The sequence below is a fragment of the Dermacentor andersoni genome, chromosome 10, assembly GCF_023375885.2.
Source record: "Dermacentor andersoni chromosome 10, qqDerAnde1_hic_scaffold, whole genome shotgun sequence".
NCBI classification, from domain to species: Eukaryota; Metazoa; Arthropoda; class Arachnida; order Ixodida; family Ixodidae; genus Dermacentor; species Dermacentor andersoni.
Window position 1 is genome coordinate 62,154,834 of NC_092823.1, and position 22,170 is coordinate 62,177,003.

Consider the following 22,170-nt stretch of genomic DNA (forward strand, 5'->3'; position numbering starts at 1 on the left):
TGATTTATTATTCATATGTTATCCATTGTCTCTGTATTGTCTGCAGAAAGGTTTAAAATCTTGCGACTGGAGCCAGACGCTTGAAACTATTTTGATGCAACAAATCATGACGCAGGTTTCTCGCTTGAAATTTTTAGTCGCGCTGTCCTTAATTTCTATTCTGTCCACGCTAGAACAAGTCCCAACGTGCGTGCTTGGAGGAGCGGCAGGACTTGAAGGAAAAGACAATTTTGGATTTGAACCAGACTATCCTCCTTCACGGTACTTCATTAGGAGTACGTCTTCTCCTGTTTTCTTGCTTTGCATGGTGAACTTTATAAGATGCAGTATGTTCATGCCAAGGCACAAAATGTGTTTTGTTACGCACAATACAACACGGAAAGCAAACGACCATGACGTTCCAGTGACGCGTACTAAACTTGTTTACTTTTGCCGCGCCATGCTATACACGCGAAGCATAATCACTAATGTGCACGCATCTTTCTTTGAGCCAGACCATAGATAGTTTTGTCGTGCTTACGCGAGAATTATCTGAAAAACGCGGTTTTCAATCATCAATTGGAACACATGTTTTGTTGGTAGCGGTGGATATTGCAAAGGCCACGAGGAAACTCATGTTTAAGCACTGTTTTTCATATGCAGATGCCAATGGAGTAAACGTTAGCCGCTGCTTGTGCTAGCTAACAGCGGCAGTCCAACAGAGAATCAACACCCGTGTGTCAACATTGCAATATCAGCGTGCAAAGCCGTTTACACGTAAATGTGTTGCTGCTCGACAGTTCGCTATTCGGGCGTTAACAAAACATTACACACGTGAAAGGCATTTGCGTTAAGACCACGCACTTATGGTGCACGAAGAATGCGGTTTTGCTACTGATTGCGGCGATTCCCTTTTGAAGTGACTCGAATAATTTTGATCACTGTAGCAATTGCACGAACGCTCGACTTGCCTGTACACCGTTTCCACTGGCGCTGTTGTGCCATAACGTCGCCGGCGCGCATGCGTTGCTGCTGGGTCCAGTGTTAAAATGCTTTCAGATGTACGCAGATGTACATCAGCTAAGCGTTCTCGCTCCCGATCTTGAGATGCCGAATCGCTTGGGGGTCTGACGATCTCGGCTCTTCGATGACATGTGAGTGTAAAGGATGTTTAATGGGGCTCTTGATTAAATTACTGAGCTACATCCTGTGCTCGAGCGCTCGTCTACATTCTAGGCACATAGTGACGCAACCGAAGGAGCTATGACGGCGACAGCGTGACAGCAATAGCATGAAGGCAAAGCAACGGCGACGGCGCGACGACAAATCTATGACGACGATGGCAAGATGAAGATGGTTTGATGAAAATCGGATGACGAAGCTGGAATGACAATGATGGACTGACTATGACAGTATTACGACGACGGTGTGGCAATGAATTAACGACGACTCTTTGATGACGATGAGCTGAAAACGACATCATAATCAGAATTTATTGACGACAGCATGATTACGATGTCATGATGAAGAAGGAATGACGTTGATGAAACAACGCAGGTAGTATGACGACCACGGCATGACGACAATAGGACGAGGATGAGTGCATGATGAGGTTACCGTGACGACGGCTGCATGATAATGACTGTATGGCGACGACGGCTTTACAACGACGACGTGATGACTCTATGATGAGCATCGAAGCTCCACAGCTATGTGACGACGATAGCCTGAGACAACATGACCACGACTTTTTGACGAGGATATCATGATGATGAAAGTGTGACAGACCATCGCAGTTGGTGGAACATACTCACTGGCACGTATCAAGCGACACATATCCATGGGAACAGCAGACTGCACTATCTCCGGGACTGGCTGACCGTTGCGGTAGGCGCCAACGGTACAAAACTGAGGAAGGAACAAAGGAATGCTCACACTTTAGAAGGCAGGAGAGTCAATCTATGCGTCCGTTCTTCCACCATCGCCAAACAATTTGTGATGTTTGTCTCTACAACTAGATCTGTTCCTGATCACCCATAGCCAGTTGCAATGTAATGCCACAAATACTTGAACATAATCGTCAAGAACATCACTTGTAAAGCACAATTTACACGCGTTTGCTTTCTGGTCCATACTTCCGTCCTGCTGTATTATGGCGGAGTTGTGAAGAGGCTTTTGTAAGTGTTTTCTTGCCACGGGCGGTTAAAACCGACGACGTGCTACGGCGTGCTCGGTACCCGATGTGAATCAAAGACGGGCAATACACGCAGCCTGTACGAAAACAACAAATTTTCTTTTAATCTTAATTACAAATAGTAACATAGTAAAATGTACCTTGTGTTTGCCTAGCTAAGCTTCATAGATTTATCTTATTCCATATTGCCTGCTTTTTTGCTACTAACGTCGTGTTTAACCGGCTAAACTTCGGTGGACAGGGGACTCGAATCGAATATCACGTCGTGATGTCGCGTCTAGGCATTTGCCTATGATCAAGTTGCATACTCATCAACGCAGTGTTCGTGTTTCCGTATTTTGTTAGTTTACTTATTGCCCAATTTGAGCAAGACGCCATGGGCAAATATAAATAAAAATATGTACAATGAAGGCAAACGTATTAACATCGCCAAGACTGTCGCCAAACTTTAGAATTAACACCAGCTACAATTTCAACCTGTGTTCACAAATTAGTACGACGAATTCGTACAAATTAGTAAGAGAAATATGCTGACGGTACAAAAATATAAAATTCCCTCTTATTATTGGGTGTTTCACTTAACTTAAGCGAAACTTTAAAGATATGCAAATGCTATGTAGTTCGACACAAACAAGGCAATGCTTTCCGTCGCTTGGACACGCCTAATTACACATAATTAGACAATAATACTTATTTAAGAAAACTGCATTCAATTATTATATGAATGAAGTATTTTAATTATTGGAAATGTAGAGAGGTCGGCCGGATAATGGAGCATCTGGCCTGCTACTCTACGTAAGGGAAGGGGAAGAGGGGAAGAAAAAGGGTCACAATGGGGGATGATAATGGGAGGAACGAGGTGAATGACACATTACACAACTGGTATCACAGGCGTGAGTCCAGGCCCGTGTCACCTAAAAAACGTGAAAGTGCACGCATTGTCTCTGTCGTCTGCCAACTCTGTGGCCACGCGCCTAGCAAGAGGTCCTCCGACAGTGGTCCATTGTGTAAATGTCTCAATGTATCTGCCAATATCAGTCTTTCTCGCGCATACTCAGGGCACACCACGAGCACATGTTCTATAGTCTCTACAGCGCCACACACTGAACAGTCCGGGGAGTCTGTCCGTCCAATAATGTGCAAATATTTGCGCGTGAAGGCGACGCCTCAATTATTATAATTACAAGAAAGTGTCAATGAGAAAATTGTAGAGCAACATGAAAAAGTTCCGATACAGCTGTCTGTTGCTCAATACGCGCTCAATAAAAATGTTTTCGAGCCTGCGAAGCCTGCGAATGCACGCAAAGTGCCTCGAGCGGCAGTTGTGCGGCAATTTTGCGTGTAGTTGCGTCTTTCTTTCTTTCATTCGTTCTTTCTTTCGTGTTTTCAATCATATTCAGCCATTGCATATTTCCTTAATTACGCAGGTACGAGCCATTCTTGGTGATGATATGTTTTGCATCAGCGGACTAGACGCCGCTTTTTTCGGGTGTGAGCAATTGCAACGACCCACCTGAGGCTTTCGCCGTACAAATAAATTTGGCCTGTACTCGGGTTTTTCATCCTTTCCTACGTTCTCTGTCTGCATGTTCAACCTCATTATTATGCTGCAGCTTGTCCCTTTTGGCACACACACACACACGTGTGTGTAATATATATGTATATATATATATATATATATATATATATATATATATATATATATATATATATATATATATATATATATATATATATATATATATATATATATATATATTGCTTTTTCATCCACTTCAATTTCCATTTTATATCGCTTCTTTATTTCATTTAGTAAGCACAAGTAATTTCCCCTATGTTGTACTTGGTGTCAGCGTTTCTTGGCTTCTTATGATATGACTAATGAAAATTGGGCCCCTCGGTTAACCCCCTTTCTTCTCGTTTATTACATAACGAGGGTCTCGAATCCGGCAACATTGATGCCTTCAGGTAGCATGTGTGGGTTTATAGATCAGTTGCCTTAACCCAAAATGATCACATTCTCGTGACCCCTGCGGCAGAAAGTACGTTCCACGTCCGCCGCCAAGGTCTGTGAGTGGTGACGTTGGCTAACATCTCCATGGTTCTACTAGGACACATAAATACCCAAGAAAGTGCATGGGGAAAAGGTGCCGCGGTAGCTCAATCGGTAGAGCATCGCACGCGAAATACGAAGGTTGTGGGTTCGGTTTCCACCTGCGGCAAGTTGTTTTTTCATCCACTTTAATTTCCATTAATTTATCGTTTATTTATTTCATTTATTAAGCACAGGTAATTTTCCCGATGTTGTACTTGGTGTCAGTGTTTGTTGGCTTCTTATGATATGACTAATAAAAATTGGGCCCCTTGGTTAACCTCCTTTCTTTTCGTATATATATGTATATATATCTGTATATATATATGACTCGGGAAAATATATTTAGGTAACATATATATGGCAAAGCAGAGGTGGTGGAATAACAAACCACACGAGCGTGTCTTCGATCCTCATCCTTTGTTACTTCTTCCTTCTCGCTTTTTTCCGTCCCGCGGCTCTCGATGCGGCCAGACACAGTGGAATGTGTAAATAATATCGCCCATCTTCTTTCTTTCTTTGTGTTCTCCCGGGCCTCTCGACTTGGCCAGAGACACTAAAATGTATAAATAATATCGTCCAACCTATCTCCGTTAGCCTGGCGCTGCTCTCTAGCATAAAGTAGTTACAGCTTTGTCCTTCCGCTTCACCTACGTCATGCCTGTTGGCACGGGCGTCGGTGTGGCGCATGCCTTGTTCTGGCAACCATTTATTGTATACTGTTGTAGCCGTGCGCGGAGTGTGCAAACCACGTCTCACTGACCGCAGACGCGTTTGCTGTACCTTAAAGGCATAACATTTCTGACTCGTTAGCGACTGGGTCACGAAAGGCTTTTTCGATGTCTGTGGCAGCTAGACGTGCCAGTAAGCAGCAGGACGCGTCAACGTGCGTACGTGACTCGTGTTTTTTGTGCCATTGAGGTGACCCGCTCCTCCGTTTTTTCTTACCTTGTCGTTTAGGCGCGTCCAGGTCGCCTGCTTACGTACGGCTAAGAACCACTATGTTGGAGCCATCTGTGAATATTTTCTTCCCTTTTCTTTTCTCGTTGGTTCATTTCTTTTTTCTTCGTTCGCGCCTCTCGACGCGGCCAGAGACAATGAAGTTTATAAATAATATCGTCCAGTATATATATATTGTAAGGCAGGTAACCTTACAGCAAGTACAGAAGCCTGTATTGAGGGAAGCATTGTTTGCTTCATTCTAGGCACTTTACGGTGCCTGTCTACGTATTTCCTGTCTCTCCTAGTTTGCGACTTCTGAAGTAAAACAGAATTTCTCGCCAACAATTCAAGTGAACCTCTACCCTCTAGGACAGCAGCTCGATGCTCCAACCGAACGCGTATTCGCTCGCGCCAAAGCCGTCGAGCTTTTTCAGACGTTTGGCACGAGCTTAGCTTGACAGTGCCTCGTGTTATTTCCTCTTGAAGGCTCGTTCTTTGACACACTGCGTTAGACTGCTGAGTTTTCGACATCGGCTCACATTATCCATTGCTTTCCTTGTAGCTGCTAACGCTACGTGTAAACTATGAGTAGACTACGTAAACCTAGCGCAATATCGCAGGAGTTTAACTGGCATAGTATTTTCCCCGTACTCTGCATGAGATAACGATAAGTACTTACGACTGTATTACCGTAGTCACTGCTGACGTTGCAGTCTGTTTCTCTCGCTCACGCTCCTGATGTGCCCATGTAGAACCCAACAATGACATGTCGTCATCGCCATTTTGCTGCTGTCGTCAGGCACGCACTCACGTCAGACACAAGGCTGCTGGTTTTACAACAACCCATTGGTTAACCTGGTGACGGTTTGCGTAATACTAAACCATGCTGGGTAGCCGGCTACCAGGAAAATGCTTAGAAAAGCATCCATTCGCAGAGTGCATGGGAACGCCTTCATTTGTGTAAAGCCCTTTTTTCTTCTTCATTGTAGTAAAACCCTTTTTTGCTGAAGAGATACTAGTGCATGAACAGCATTTAAAGTCAGGCTTTATGTTCTTTTTCATTTACTATAACGATATAATACCCTTGAACCATGAATTATGATGGGCTTTCGATAGACGCCCCAAACTATGCTATAACGGGCATACTCTACTGAAAGAAAATTCCCGCCGGCGAGATACCTTTTCCTATAGTCCTACATCGCGACAATCACGACGTACTTTGGGGTTCAAATTATTCGACAAATAAATATTGATTCTACCTCTCTATTTTGTTTCGGTCTGTCTCTCTACCTTGTTAATTGCTGCCTCATTTCTTGCCTTATTCGTATCGTACTTTACCCACAATTAGGACGACTTTGTCATATTTAGCGACGGCAGTTGTTGGATGATTTCTTTATTCTCTGGAGATAGTTGGCAGATAGCCAGATCGCAGATGAGCGAAATCCGTGTGAATTCCGCAAACAAGACCACGTCTTCAAAAGCACGCAAACTCTACGCTCGGTGCGTGCTTGCGTAATTTGGCGTATAGTCGCAGATGGCGCTAGTAGTAAGAAATCGCGCAATCTAACTCCACGAGCGCAGCGGAAGTGGGGCGCGTGCGGGAACATCCGGGATTCCCAGCACGCGCGTTTGGTTTAGTACCTGGTAACAATATGGCGTTAGCAGAAAAACATTTTATGAGTCCCGTGTTTTTACGACTAACTACGTTCTTTTTAGATTACGTTGTTAGTTTCCCGCTATTTCCACATGTCTTGATCGTGGAGAGGTACCTTTTGATAACAATATGATTTATGTATGTTTGTAAGCCACCTAATCGACTGTTTTTTTTAGCGGAAGCGGTTATAAGATAGCCAGATTCCATGTACGACAAAACCTTGCGAAATCATCAAAGGAGCTACTGTTTTCAAGAACTGTGCCCTTGCTATTACTGATGCAGCGAGGCACGTAGACGTGGCCAACCACTCTTGTGCCGGAAGTAGTTTTCTTGCGTAAAAGAATTTCCCCAAATTTTCAAATTTCTAATTTCTCCAATAGTGCAGCCGCAGTAAGCGAACAGGTGGTTCCCACGTATAGTTTTCTAAATTTAAAAGTTCATTTAATACCACCGTAGAACAAATCGCACAAAGATTCGTACGCGGTTACTAGAAAAAATATGTCTGATAATGCTGAAGGAAGCTTCTACTTTCAGCTTAGTGTTACTCCGAGGTAAATGGTCAAGCTTTTGTAGTTTTTGACATACGTATTTACCTTTCCACGTGTTCAACATCATTATGTTGCAGAACGACTTTCGAGAAACAGTGGAACTAAGCCTGCGCCAAGCACTCAACCAGGAGTTCCACTCCTTCCACCACCACCTAACCGCAACGCCCATGAAAGTACGTGCTTACTTTCCAACCCACAAACGGCAGAATAACGTCGAAATTGACCAGCTTTGTCTTACTTATTTACGTGAGGATGTCTGAGAGACACAGAAATTAGGCCGCGCTGAATCTCGCTGTGCCACTTTGGCTGCGCTAGATACGCATGGAGCGTGATCAGTCCGCTGAACCTAGCATGAAACTGGCATCTCAGTATAAATAGCAATACATTTCAGCTCACAAACGTTACATCAGAAGAACAAATTCTTGTACAGTCTTCTTTTTATTCCAGATACTTTGCGAGGCAAGGTAATGGTGCCGCATAAGCATCTGTGCAATTAATGTACCGACTCTCAAAAAGAACCATTCCATGACTACCCTGAGAAATTTCGCCACTGCGTCGATTCTCTATTCCTTTTCGCTTTAATGCTTTCAAGGTGCTGGCAGAGCTAAGAATCTTCGCGATAGTACTTAATCTAGCAGCCTGGTTCACTGCACCCATAGCTCACTTTGCTGTTAACCATAGTTAACTAGCGACCTAATAAATTATAGACTATATAGTCGGTAACTGAAGTGCGAAATGACCCCTGCACCTATTGAAACATATATTACATGTCAGTACGAATTGGAATTTATTACAATGCGTAAGCTTCAATATATATATACTGTTTTAAACAACATTGTATCAAATATCGAAGTACCGAACTATCTGTATGGGTGTGGAATAGTATCGGCGATTTTGGCACTAATTGTACGTATGACAAGGTACCTGTAGAAATTGAAATAAGCATTTTGTTGCTTGTCTCTCCTATATACAGTTGTGTTATCGCACTACACGTAATTATCCCAACAAACAAGCCTTAAGCAGCGATTTCCGGTGGAACGACTTCAAAAGTGGAACCAAACGTAGGAATCCTGCCTATTGGGATTAACTTATATTTTCATCTGCAGGTCATATGAACACTTGAAGAGCGCTTCTGCAAAAACATTTCTTCGTGGTTGTGCACCGACTCAGATCATGCTTGTGTTACACATCATGTGCCGATAATGGAGGTCGCGCGGGCCTGACGTTTATGGAACCGTTTGAGGCCTCAGCAGATAGCCTTAAGGTGTTATTGGAAAGGTGCTAGTTCTAATGTCAAACTACATGCCGGAAGTTTTATTTTTGTTCTCACCCCTGTAGAATATAAATGCTGCTTAGCAGCCACTGTTTGTAATACAACGTACAACCGACAACCTCGGGCTCTTTAGGGGGTGTTCATTTCTTCATGTTGACATCACGAAATGTGTAAATTTTTGCCTCAAAAACTTCCAGATCATTCTGCCCCTCGTCATGGCAATAAATGGAGGTGCTGCCCAGCCATTCACACAAGAAAGTGTTGTCTATACTGAAACCGAAATTAAATTATTTATAGAATTCTAGCAAATGATTTTATAGGAGAGGAAGTGAAACTTGAAAAGGTTGTTGGTGGAATATAGTAGTTGTAATAGCAGGAGTTAGCATTTTAGTAATAGTAATAGCAGTAGTGGTGGTAGTTGTAGCAGCAGTGCTTGGTATGTAGGTATGATAGAAGTAGGAGTAGTAATAGACGTACTACTCACACTAATACTACTACTAATAAAAATGTCTCGAACTAGTTCAAGAGGCGAGGCATCGATTGCAATATCAAATCCGCAGACAGCTCTATGAATCAAGGAGAGCAGTTTTATTGGCCGTACAAACACATGAAAGTTCGCTTGCTAACTAAATTGAAAAACATAGTGTCACGCGCGCACAAGCAGACATGAACACATCTCACTCATTGACCGCGTGTACCTGCTGTCAAAACACTAAGCGACCAGAGCACAGCACACACGAAACTATCAGCACTCGGCACTACGTTTCGCCATCGTTTCGCCCACGAAGTCGCGCCACACGCAGCCGCTGCTGGTGTAGAACGATGCAATGATGCCCCCTCCCCCCGAACAAAGCATAAGAAAGCGACTATATGGCAACTTCCTGATGCGTACCGCCACTTAGAGGGTTTTATGGCTCTGAACGGTTACGAAATATGCTGAGCTTCAACATTCGTTGATTTGACCATATGTTTTCATCACACTTTTAAATCATGATCCCCGGCTCATTAACTAGCAGCGAGATCACTGGGTTACAGTCAGAAAGATTTTGTAGCAGGAAAAACCACGAGCACCTCCAATCCGTCTACCGTCACCTGGTCTGAATAGTCGTTTGAGTGTCTACCCTGTTGCTGACCTTCTACCTACAACGGGCAGCTTATCGAACAAGTTCATGAAGCCTATCTTATTCGTGTACGTTCTATGTGGAAAAATCTTCGATTGAGCCATACTAATTCCCGTAGTAGATTTTATGTAGCATTCGCTACGCACAGCCCATTCTCAGCGGGAGCGGATCAAGGTTGCATTCAACAGAGAGCCCTGATAAAAAAAAATTACGCAGATTGTGACTTGATCTTGCCATCTATGTGGAGCGAATATTTCGTGATGGGATTATTGAAATGATGTAAATTTATCCATTTCTTGCATATGCCTTTGGCGTAAAAAAAACCAGGTACGTGCAAGTGCTTTCGCGCACCATACTATGCAGTGTACCAAACCCTATGTTAACTAGCCCTTATTCCTTTCTTCTCATTGATTCTAACATATAGGTCGTTTGGGGCCAATGGTCCGTTGTGGGTGCGTGCCATAGGATGAAAACTATATCCACAATCCACAAGCGCCGGTCATCTCATAGAACTAGTTGTCATTGGCACTATATGTACCGACCGCTTTTTGGCCAATGCCGTGTGTAGAGTACGCGCCCTTCTATGAAAACGAACATCTTCGTTGTAAACACACGAACGCCCTTGGTTGCCAATCCCATGTTGTGAGCATGTGCCGTAGTACGGAAGTCTTAATGATGGTCAACACTCGCTGATCATATCAAAGTGCTAGTTGTTGATGGTAGGAACGGTGCGTACGTGAGTTTGCAACTTAGAGGGTGCCTAATACCAAATGTCAGCGACATGACTGGATAACTAGCGTTGACTTTCTGAAGGAATAAAACAATTATAGACATACTTGCGGCAGAGTGTCGCTGCATTGTGAGTTGTCTGTGGAATAAAAATGAAGGGAATAAGCAACAAAAAAAGCGTTTCTGACCTATCGGATAGAAAATTTGCCTGATCTGCTGGTTGGCGGGGATTCAGATTCCACCGCCTTTTTCTGCGCAAGAGGTTACCCAGCGACCAACCGACCCAGACGAAACCATGGAATGGTAGGCAAAGAGACTACGGTTTAGAAATCACGCATTTTCGACCGAAAGGCCAAGCGTTAGTGGTGATAGAAAAGTGTTGACCAACTAAGCAACGTATGGTTATAAGTTTTATAGGCCGCATAAATAGCAGTAAACATTTGTTACTTAAATGATATTGCGCGACAAAAAACGACACGGACGCGAGAGAAGACGACACAGCAAACGCAAACTTTCAACTAAGTTTCTTGTGCCACTGAATCGATGTTATACATGGGAAACAGTGTAGACCGCGCATGCGCTCGCAAGAAAATGAAGTGCGAATTCATGTAACATAGTTACGAGTCATGTGATGCCACCTTCAAGAAACTTAGTTCTTTTTCTGTGAGAGCCAGAGACGGGAAGCTAACACACTTATCACCCAATTTCGCGATCATCTGCGCTTCAGATATTTCACGGATGAGCTGCGTGCTGCCACGGGATACAGTTATGCATTGATCCTCAGGAGGTTTGCAACCATGATCGCCACAGTGGATTGCCATGATGGCTCTCACAGAAAAAGAACTACGTTTCTTGGAGGCGGCATCACATGACTCGTAACTATGTTACATGAATTCGCACTTCATTTTCTTGTAAGCGCATGCGCGGTCTACACTGTTTCCCATGTTTAAAATCGATTCAGTGGCAGAATAAACTTGGTGGAAAGTTTGCGCTTGGTGTGTCGTCTTCTTTCAATGCCGTGTCGTTTTTTGTCACGCAATATCATTTAAGTAACGGATTACCAACTTGCCCGGAATGCTGCTCTCATCAAACATTTGTTCAGCGAATAAATTAACGAGCATATATAGTGTCACCCACGCGTAGGTAAACATGAGGAGATCTCACTCGATGGCCGAGATCACTCGCTGTTACAACGTTAGTGCGATGAAGAGTGCAGACAGAGGGGAGCAAACACGTCTGCCGCCTACTGCTTCAACACGTCTCCGAAGCAACATATTACGCAGATGTCCAGCCATAGCCACGCGAAAATGCAGCGCGAATGAAGCCACCTGCCATCTCAGCCACACAGTATTGTACCCAACGTAGATTAACCTTCAAGATAGGACAAAATGTTCCTAGAGAGCTTTCGTTAGTTGGACCACTTCTTTCCATCTGACTGGTCTCAAAGTGTGATTCCTGGTTGTTCTCTTTAAAGGAGGACATGCAGGCAGGAGCAGAATGGGTTCTGTTTACGGGATTGCACTGATACCACGACCCCGACCAAGAGCAGCTAACCTTGGAGGACGCACCTAAGTAGCTACGTTCCTGCTCTGCTCCCGTCTCAATGCGCTACGCCAGTACTACCCCACTACGGTGAGTATTACGTTTACCTAGGCCAGTTAGCGGACACTCTGGTCATGAAAAGACAATTTAGGGTAGAATAAATATCGCTGGTGCGCATACGGTAGGCATTGCCATGTCACGACCGGCAGCTTATTGTTATGCTTGAAAAGGAAAGTGCACACACATTCCATCCTACTGCTGCTAACGCTTGGCAGGTTTCTAATAATAATGACTAATGAGACGCGATCATGGAAAGGGGAAGTCATAAAGAAAGGATGAGCGCTTGATGTCCTCCCCTCTTTGTCATCGTTTGTTTTCTGGCGCTAAATTCAGTAATGTCCGAAATAAACCAACCAGTCCAGCAGAAAGTAGTACTAGAGTATATGTGACATGCACTTGAAGGTTATCAAAGAAGCTTTAGACGAAGCTAAGGACCACGCAAAGAGAAACGGAATGAAAAATCTAAGGTGTAATGTTGAGACAGTGGTTGGATTACAGAGCGAACGGGAACACCGACATTCTAATCTATGTTAAAGGTAAGTAATTGTGCTGTACAGGACACGTTAGTGGAAAAACAGATTACGGGTTGTCAGAGTCTTATTTTGGATAGCAAGAGAAGGGAAGTGCAGCTGGGGACTGCACAAGACTAGGCGGTGTGAAGAAATCGGAAAGTTAGCAAACATAAGATGTTACTAATTGACGCGAGACAGTAGAAATTCAAGACTCTTGTGAGAGGCCTTTGTCCTGCACTAGACATGAATAGGTTGAAGCTGATGATATATGATTCGTAGAGCATAGTCCCACAACATACCAATCTATAGTCATGCTTCAGAAGAAGGACAAGAATTAAAATCAATGTGTAATTTGCACATCAATAGTAAATGCGGAGCAATGACCTTATGTAAGTAAGCCCAACCCCAAATTTAAGTTAACCTTCCCCCAAATTATGAGCTTCCCCATGGATTTTCTTAGGAGCCTTATGTACCTCTATGGGTATTTCAACGTCCTGAAATCTTTATAATCCTCACAATAAAAACCGATTCTGATTGTTCTTTTCTTTTATATTTTCATTTATATAGTTCCTTATTTTTTATAAGCCTAACAATCATTACATTTACACTATTATAACGATTAAGCGTGTCAACATTGCAAATCACGCATTTTTGTGTAGGTAAAACGCATTACACTTTTCGCGGGCGGAGGCCGGAGAACTCAAAGAAATCTTATGCATTAATAAGGTGAAAGAAATTGTTTTCTTCAAGCAGCTGTTGCGTGCTCAACAAGAAAGCTGCTTGCCTTTAATTAAAGTTGAGCCTGAGGTGCAGCTCACTGTGAACCATTGGCGGATTCGGAGTGATTCTTGGAGGCCCGCCATTCTTGTGATTTTTACCGCAACCGCGGAACCCCCCTCCACGCTATAATTTTGCACCACCCAAGCATCTTGTTCTATCCGTATATAAGACGGTTCTGTGATCACACCGCTACAATATACAGGGACTATTGTGATTTGTAGATAGTAGAGATCGCTCTCGAATAGTCTGTAATTGAGTTGCATAAAAGAAGTTTAGGAACGTAGTTGTTAAGGCTCTACAAAGGTTTAGAATCTTCTGACTTCCAAGCTGGTATGTTTGACTTTATCTAACGAAGATTTAATTCTACGTATCTATTTTATTTGACCATCCGCTAGCGAAAACGGCAAGCCTTTTCCTTGCATTTATAAGGCACAATCTTCTTTCAGGGATTTTATGCCTAAGCATATCTTGGTGAGTGCCCCAGCGCCCTCACGTCAAAAGTTTAATGCCTTGAATCTCCATAAAAGTGCAGAATTTCCTAAGTTCAGGCATTTCATCCTTATAGAAGTGTAAACGTATGTAATTAGTAGCTTTATATGTGATAAGGAACAATTTACACAAAAATACAATAAATAGACAACACCACTAGACACACATCGGATGCTTTTGAAAATGCAAGAGACGGCTTTTAATTGCGGCAGCCCAACTGAAATTTCAGTGCAGGCCAACTTGAAGCTTGGAGGTAGGCCAACTGAAATTTGGCGTGGGTGAACTTAAAATTATGTGTGGGTGAACTTGAAAGTTGCGTGGGGGTCAACTTGAAATTTTGGGGTGGGCGAACGTCAATTTGCAAATAGGCTAACTTAAATTTGTGGATGGGCCAACTTGAAGTCTTGGAGTGGGCCAACCTAAATGTGAGGTTGGGCCAAGTGGAATTCAGGGGGAGGGGCAACTTGAATTTCAGGGGGGGGGCAGAGTCCAAGTGGCTTCTGGTGATACGCTTAGGCATACTTAGAGAAAACCAGTAGAGTTCCTGCTTTATTTTTTGATATTCAAACTGTGCAGTACAAGCGTGGCAGGTCTCACAAAGTGTCACTGAATAACAGACCCTCCGTGCCGTTGAAATGCTCTGATTGTCAATTCCTTATCATCAATTTTGCTTACGCATCACTTGGAACGAGGGCTGAGGGACGACAGACACAAGCGCCATCTTTCAACTGGTTTTTGTAGTAAAAATTCAAATGGTTTATATACAAACATAAATGTCACGTAATGTGAAAGACATCATAAAATATGCATGTGCAATCAACAACACAGACTAAGAACATGGGCATTCGAAATAGCAAAGTAAATTCTAAACAATAGGTGTCATACGCAAGGCACACCGATCGATGGCCTACGCATCTGTCACCCTACTTTCACAAAATCCGGCACCGCTAAGATAACTCATTTCTCTTTGCGCGGCCCTCAAGGAGTGCTGACAAGATATTTCTGACTGATTATTTTTTGCTTGAATTTCTGAACCGTCACATTACAATCCTACAAGAATAACGGCAAGTTTCTGACATCCCAACTCGTGTAGTGTATTAGCTTTTCTTCAGTCAGTTTCGGCATTGTTCCTACTGTGTCATGGTCCCGACGTCTTGACGCATGAGGTAGTCTCCTGGGAGCAGGGCATTTCGAGATTTTCGCAACTGCTGCAGCTTGCTCAGTCATCTGTTATGCTGCTACATCGGAACTCCCAGCATTGGAGGCGCCCGGAAGCATTGAAGACAGTGCCGAAATGGCCTCCAATTCCTGCAGCCACGTGACGGTATTCTGTAATACAGCAGAAGCGACACCGAGATTGGCTGCAGAAAAGCTATTATAATTATTTCAGGTTATCTGGCGCTTGCCTTTATTTTTCTAGAAGTCTGCGACTTTCATTGATCGCTGGCCCTAGTGGCTATATTCGTAAACAAGATAGTAAGACTAAGGAACTGGAAAAGGGATTTATGAAAACTCACTGAATGGAAAACCATTATTGCACACTTTATTTTTCGTCGGCGACGACCTAGCAGCGGCAACTACGGTCGTGACTTATCACATCTAACATACGTAGCGAAGTGCGACTATTACGAGGGAGCTAGATTTAATATTGGATTTTATAAACCTTGACATATTGCTGTGAGCCCTAGTGCTGGTACTCTGAGGCTTATGCAGATGTATGAGAGGACTGTATACTTTTTTGCTTTATTTTCACTTCAAAGGTTTGATGATGGAAGCCGATATTATGCCAAAATCAATTGTAAGCTCGCTAGTGGATGTTTTCACCTTGAAATTCGCAGTGGTATGGAAGTATCTTGATCGACATTAACATTTTGCATGTCACTCTGTGCGTTGGGTAACTTGCACCTTGTCTTGCATGTCCTATGTTCGTTGTACTATGGCATCGCTTGTAACCACATGACTTGTTAATGTTGATTGAACATGGTGACTACATTATTTAGAATATATTCCTACAAGACGAAACGGCAAAGTGAATAGCTGGGAGCGAACGGGCGTTCAATTTCTTCGTAGCCAAACACGAGCTCCTTCTTCCTTGTCCTCTCCCACTACGAGAGCGTGCATTGTGCGTGCGAAAGTTACCGCCCACAATTGGATTACATTTTATATCGCTAGGATCATTGAGACACACAGTACTATTTGGTCTTTCACATATTACTGACTTCAAAGAAAATGTTTTTTTTTCTCAAGGGAAGTTCCAGATATTTGGGACATTTTCTTTTGTAACACGCAATGAATAGATCCATTCATTACTCGGCGCAGACTCAATGGTCAGTTGTTCATTCAGAAATACTTCTATACATTCTTACAGCGAAGCTGTCTGTGGCTAGGATCTGGCGGATTGCGTACGCGCGTAGACCAACAATTTTTCATACGTGGACCGATTACCAAGATAGTGGGCCGATTCGCCGCGGAGGTGAAGCAGACGTTAAGTACTCTCCCATAAGAGGCGGTCCCGAACATAGTGCAATACCGGGCGAGCCCGCGGCCAAAGTGCAGTTCACGATTAAGATGCCAAAATACACAGCTTAGCTCGTCATCCTTCTTCACAGAGTGGCAGGGCATCAATTTTTTTACCCACGCACTTCATTCGTAGACTGTTTTACATCAAGTATTTAATGAGGGGACGAAACAGACGCACGGTGCGCGAATTTTGGAGGGCGGTATGTTTCTTTTACATATACTTTTAAATTACATTTAACTCTACGCGTACAATCACGTAACGTGATTGTGGAGGTAATGAATGAGTAAACCGGAGTTCTTTCTATAGATGTGTTTCATTGTCAGCATGATTGCTGGTGAGATATCCCCTGGAGGACTTTTCAAGAGATCAGAATCTGTCTCCACAAAATGCTGCTTGATAGAACTACGAATTTATTTCGTAATGACAAATTAATTTATTTTATGCCTTCTTTCGGATTTAAGCAACTGGAGTTCGAACATCACATGTCATTATTTGTTTTCGGTTACAACATATATATAGAATTCTCCACAATTTAAACATTTATTTGTATTCTTGCGTTCCTCCAACAGGTGCTACTAAGATGGGTCCAAAAAAATAAGAAAAGAATATGGTAGTATATCGGCTAACCAATTACTAGAGAGCCATACACGGCACAAGCACTTGGAAGCTATTTAGCTCGACCATCTATACGGTATTTTTTTCTTATGTGCTCCTACTTTGCTGTTAAAATAAATTTGAAATCAACGTCTCGCTAAAATAAAATCACTTCAGTCCCTCGGAGCATCCCCTGGAAACGTTTATTATTATATCTTTTGTTTACGGCACCACTTCTTTCATTTATTCTGTATTAACAAGCTGACTGCATATTCACTGTAGCAAAGTCTGTTTAAACTGTGGCAATAAAAATTTCCAGCTTGCATCCAGAAGCTGACTGCTTCCAGAGGAAAAACTGCATCGTTTACCCTGGCTTCACTAGGGAGTGGCAGACTGTCCTGCACCACTGACATAGTGTGAAAAAGACATCGTTTATGTTCTTGTAGTATATACACCATCTTCTTCAGCCTAATGTTGGAGCCTCAATAGTAATGAGTGGATTATCCGTGCATTCCCCTTGTCCTTTCATCATCATCATCATCAGCCTAGTTACGCCCACAGCAGGGCAACGGCCTCTCTCATTCTTCTCCAACTACTCCGGTCATGTACTAATCGTGGCCATGTTGTCCCTGCAAACTTCTTAATCTCATCCGCCAACCTTACTTTCGGCCGCCCCCTACTACGCTTCCCTTCCCTTGGAATCCAGTCCGTAACCCTTAATGACCATCGGTTATCTTCCCTCCTCATTACGTGTCCGGCCCATGTCCATTTCTTTTTCTTGATTTCAACTAAGATGTCATTTACCCGCGTTTGTTTCCTCACCCAATCTGCTCTTTTCTTATCCCTTAACGTTACACCTATCATTCTTCTTTCCATAGCTCGTTGCGTCGTCCTCAATTTCAGCAGAACCCTTTTCGTAAGCCTCCAGGTTTCTGCCCTGTACGTGAGTACTGGTAAGACACAGCTGTTATAAACTTTTCTCTTGAGCGATAATGGCAACCTGCTGTTCATGATTTGAGAATGCCTGCCAAACGCACCCCAGCCCATTCTTATTCTTCTGGTTATTTCAGTCTCATGATCCGGATCCGTGGTCACTACCTGCCCTAAGTAGATGTATTCCCTTACCACTTCCAGTGCCTCGCTACCTATCGTAAACTGCTGTTCTCTTCCGAGACTGTTAAACATTACTTTAGTTTTCTGTAGATTAATTTTCAGACCCACCCTTCTGCTTTGCCTTTCCAGGTCAGTGAGCATGCATTGCAATTGGTCTCCTGAGTTACTAAGCAAGGCAATATCATCAGCGAATCGCAAGTTGCTAAGGTATTCTCCATCAACTTTTATCCCCAATTCTTCCCACTCCAGGTCTCTAAATACCTCCTGTAAACATGCTTTGAATAGCATTGGAGATATTGTATCTCCCTGTCTGACGCCTTTCTTTATTGGGATTTTGTTGCTTTCTTTGTGGAGGATGACGGTGGCTGTGGAACCGCTATAGATATCTTTCAGTATCTTTACATATGGCTCATCTACACCCTGATTCTGTATTGCCTTCATGACTGCTGAGGTTTCGACTGAATCAAATGCTTTTTCGTAATCAATGAAGGCTATATATAAAGGTTGGTTATATTCCGCACATTTCTCTATCACCGGATTGATAGTGTGAATATGGTCTATTGTTGAGTAGCCTTTACGGAATCCTGCCTGGTCCTTTGCTTGTGCCTGGTCCATAAAAATATGTGCTCTGAAATCAGCAGATTCTACCTTTTATTCAATATTCAACAAACCTCATCACATTCAGTGCAGCATTTTCTCTGGAATACGATTGCTGATTTTCCATGTATTGAGATACCAGCCTCCTAACGAAAGCTTCGGCTTAAGTTCGAGTTCGAATAATGCATTTGTAAAAAGGTTGTCTTTGTAAAGCTGCTTGGGACGGAAGAAGAAAAGGGGGAGGAAGAAAATGAGCGTCCAGTTGGCTTAAAATAACTAAACGCTTGCTTCTGTAATTCAACAGCGGTTAAAGTCAATAATTTAGAAAATTTTACAGCTGCGCGTAGTCCATGGAGGCCCCAAACTTCCACAGTCTCCACACACAGTCCACAATGGTTGCACCTAACTTTGGTCGCTTCAGCTTGGAATATACACTGTGGGCTTTGCATTCAGCATAATTTCCAATCTACAGTCTACGGTACACCTCTACAAAAATGATGTTTATTTGTAGACCAGCATGAGACGATGAAGAGGTCAGCAGTATTAATATTCACTAAGGTATTATGATGGTGTGAATGAATAAGTTCGTTGAAGGAATGAGAGAGCGAGCGCGCCTGTGTGTGTGTGTGTGTGTGTGAGTGAGTGTGTGAGTGTGAGTGTGAGTGTGTGTGTGTGTGTGTGTGTGTGTGTGTGTGTGTGTGTGTGTGTGTGTGTGTGTGTGTGTGTGTTTGTGTGTGTGTGTGTGTGTGTTTTGGTAGCCGCGTTTACATAAATACGACATTGCCACATTGCATTGCTTTTCTAGCACATCGCATCCATGTATGCGGCGTTTATGTGTTGGGAAGACGAAATTCATTAGTGCGTGCTTGCGTGCGTGTGTGCGTGTGTGCGTGTGTGAGTGTGTGTGTGTGTGTGTGTGTGAGAGAGAGAGAGAGAGATAGTCATTTTCAAATTCGAAAAGAAGGATAAGTTCTTCTGCAAAGCGATATGAAATGTTCTCTTAAAACTAGCTGTAAAATGTTCCATTTTGATAGCCGGGTTTACGTGGTGACTACCTTAGCGTATCACGGCACTTCAATGTGATAGCGTTTACTTGTGGTGTGGATCTGCCTTCGTCCGAAACAGGCCGGAACCTGTTTTCGGCGGGTGCGTTTCACTGGTGAAGGGAAGTGAGCACAAGGCGGCAACCATATTTACTTATTTATGTTATTTACTTTTGCAAACTGCAGCCCTCTTAGGGATATGGCAGGAATGGGGAATTATAAAGTGCATCCAAAAAAAAGTGGAAAGATAAGCAGCATGAGAGCAAAACCGTTACCAACACAAAAAAATAGATCAGTAACATTCAAGTTTAAGCAAGAAATCGTTCAATGGAAGAGCAGAAATGGCACCTGGCAGCCAGTGCAAAAATGCAATGATTAACAAGAAAAAAAGCTATATTTAAACGCATATTTAAACAAATAAAATCACATTTAAGGTCATGGGTGATACGTAATGTCCATATTCTTTGATGTTTTCTTCGGGATTTGAAGCATGCGAACCTGATTGCGAAGTCATCTCTAATGTCAATGTGTACTTTTTTTCCCCCTGTTGATGCAATAATTTCTTTTGTTCAAATAATATCTTTTGTTCACTTTTGCAATATCATTTTTTCCTATATTCTCTTTATTCATTTATTTGTACACATATCAGTACTACCAGCTGACTGCCCAGCCTCGCACACAAGCAATGTTGCTTATGCGAGCTGGATCTGTAACAATGACATGACTGGATGTAATAAAGATTATTATTATTATTATTATTATTATTATTATTATTATTATTATTATTATTATTATTATTATTATTATTATTATTATTAATATATGTTCGGCACCGATATGGCACAATATCAACATGGTGATATCTCCTAGGTGAGGCAAGTTCCGCAAATTTTATTTATGTAAAGGGAATAAGTGTTCGATGAGTTAATTAATGAGTGCAAGAGCTTGTATGTTGCGACGGATGCTGAGGATAATTAGATTTAACTCTGAATGTTCAGAAGGCGCAGAAATGTTTCGATGCGATACGCAAACGTTTGCACGCATCGCCTTAGTAGACTTAGCCGTCTCCCTCTGCTGGCGCATTGGCGATTAGCATTCGGGTCTTATACAACCACATTCCATGCGTAGAAATGCGATGGAAAATGCCACTTGTCGCTGTCACGAGGCTGAACTCACAATACGCGCAGTTAAGCGTTATATGAGGTGCCTTTCTTTTATTTTTATCGCATGCGCAACAAGTGGGAATTTGTGTGAGCCGACGATGGTGGCTCAGTCTTGTGTGCGCAAGGAAGAAAAGCGAGGAGAAACGTGCCGCCTCTTGTGGCGCGCTACACATCGGGGGGAGTGGAGGAAGGGTGGGGCTGTGATCTGTGAATCTGTGTTTGCGCAACATGTTTATTTTCCTTGTTTGAAGCATTATATACAGTGACTTTCTTTTTAGATAAACAGATGTATTGGATACTTCTACGTATAGTTAAATATCTTGTTGCGAAGTTTTGTGTATACGTGCAGTGACATTTGTTTCCAGTGCCATTTTTGCCCTTTATCGAGCTGCATCTTCGCATTTATAGATTCAATTGTATCTTCACATTTATAATGTACAAGGGCGAGCCAAATGAAACTTAGCCAACCCACCCAGCGCAATAATTGTTTGGTTCGTTATCTGCGAGGCATGCGTGTAGCACACAGGCATTTCTCATTTACGAAAGTGACACGCAGTTGTGAGGATAAATCTTCTTTAATACTCTCATACACTGAGCTGAACATGGGGAAGTGACATAATGGACAGTTCAAAAGTTGAACAGCTTGGTGCGGTGAGGTTTATGACAACTGAAGGTGTTTCCCAAAAAGAAATTAGTAGCCGTATGGCTGCCTGTTACGTTGAACATGGCATTTCATTGGCCACTGTGAACCGTTAGAGCAAACCGCTCAAAAAAGGACGTGAATGTTGTAAAGACGATCGAAGACCGGGCCAAACCAACCGTACAATCACCCTCAACACAATTGCAAAAGTTGTTGAGCTGATTAGACAAGAACAGAGGATAAGCATCGAGGAACTCGCAGAGCGTGTGAACATCAGTAACGGTTCCGTTCATAGCATAATCCATGAACGCCTCGGTTATCGGCTCTTGTGTGCGAAATGGATGCTTAAATTTTTCAACGACCGCAAGAAGACGGAGAGGCTCGGTGCTGCCTTGACTCATCTGATCCGGTATCACAATGAGGGTGACGACTTCTTGTCTGCAATTGTGACCGTGAACGAATCATTGTGCCGCTGCTACGAGCCTGAAACTCGATGGCAAAGCTTACTATGCAAACATTCGAATTCACCGCCCTGAATGAAAGCAAAGGCCATCATTCCCGCCGGAAAGGTGTTGCTGACTTTC

General features: G+C 42.9%; 1 long non-coding RNA gene across 1 annotated transcript in view; it reads left to right on the plus strand.

The window, feature by feature from the left end:
- LOC129388303 (uncharacterized) overlaps positions 1 to 17,216 on the plus strand; it is a 28,572-nt gene extending 11,356 nt beyond the window's left edge. Inside the window, exons 3-5 of the long non-coding RNA XR_008615286.2 lie at positions 7,487 to 7,582; positions 12,007 to 12,164; positions 17,006 to 17,216. This is a non-coding gene — a long non-coding RNA (uncharacterized lncRNA). The remainder of the gene's footprint in view (positions 1 to 7,486; positions 7,583 to 12,006; positions 12,165 to 17,005) is intronic.
- Positions 17,217 to 22,170: the final 4,954 nt, after the last annotated feature.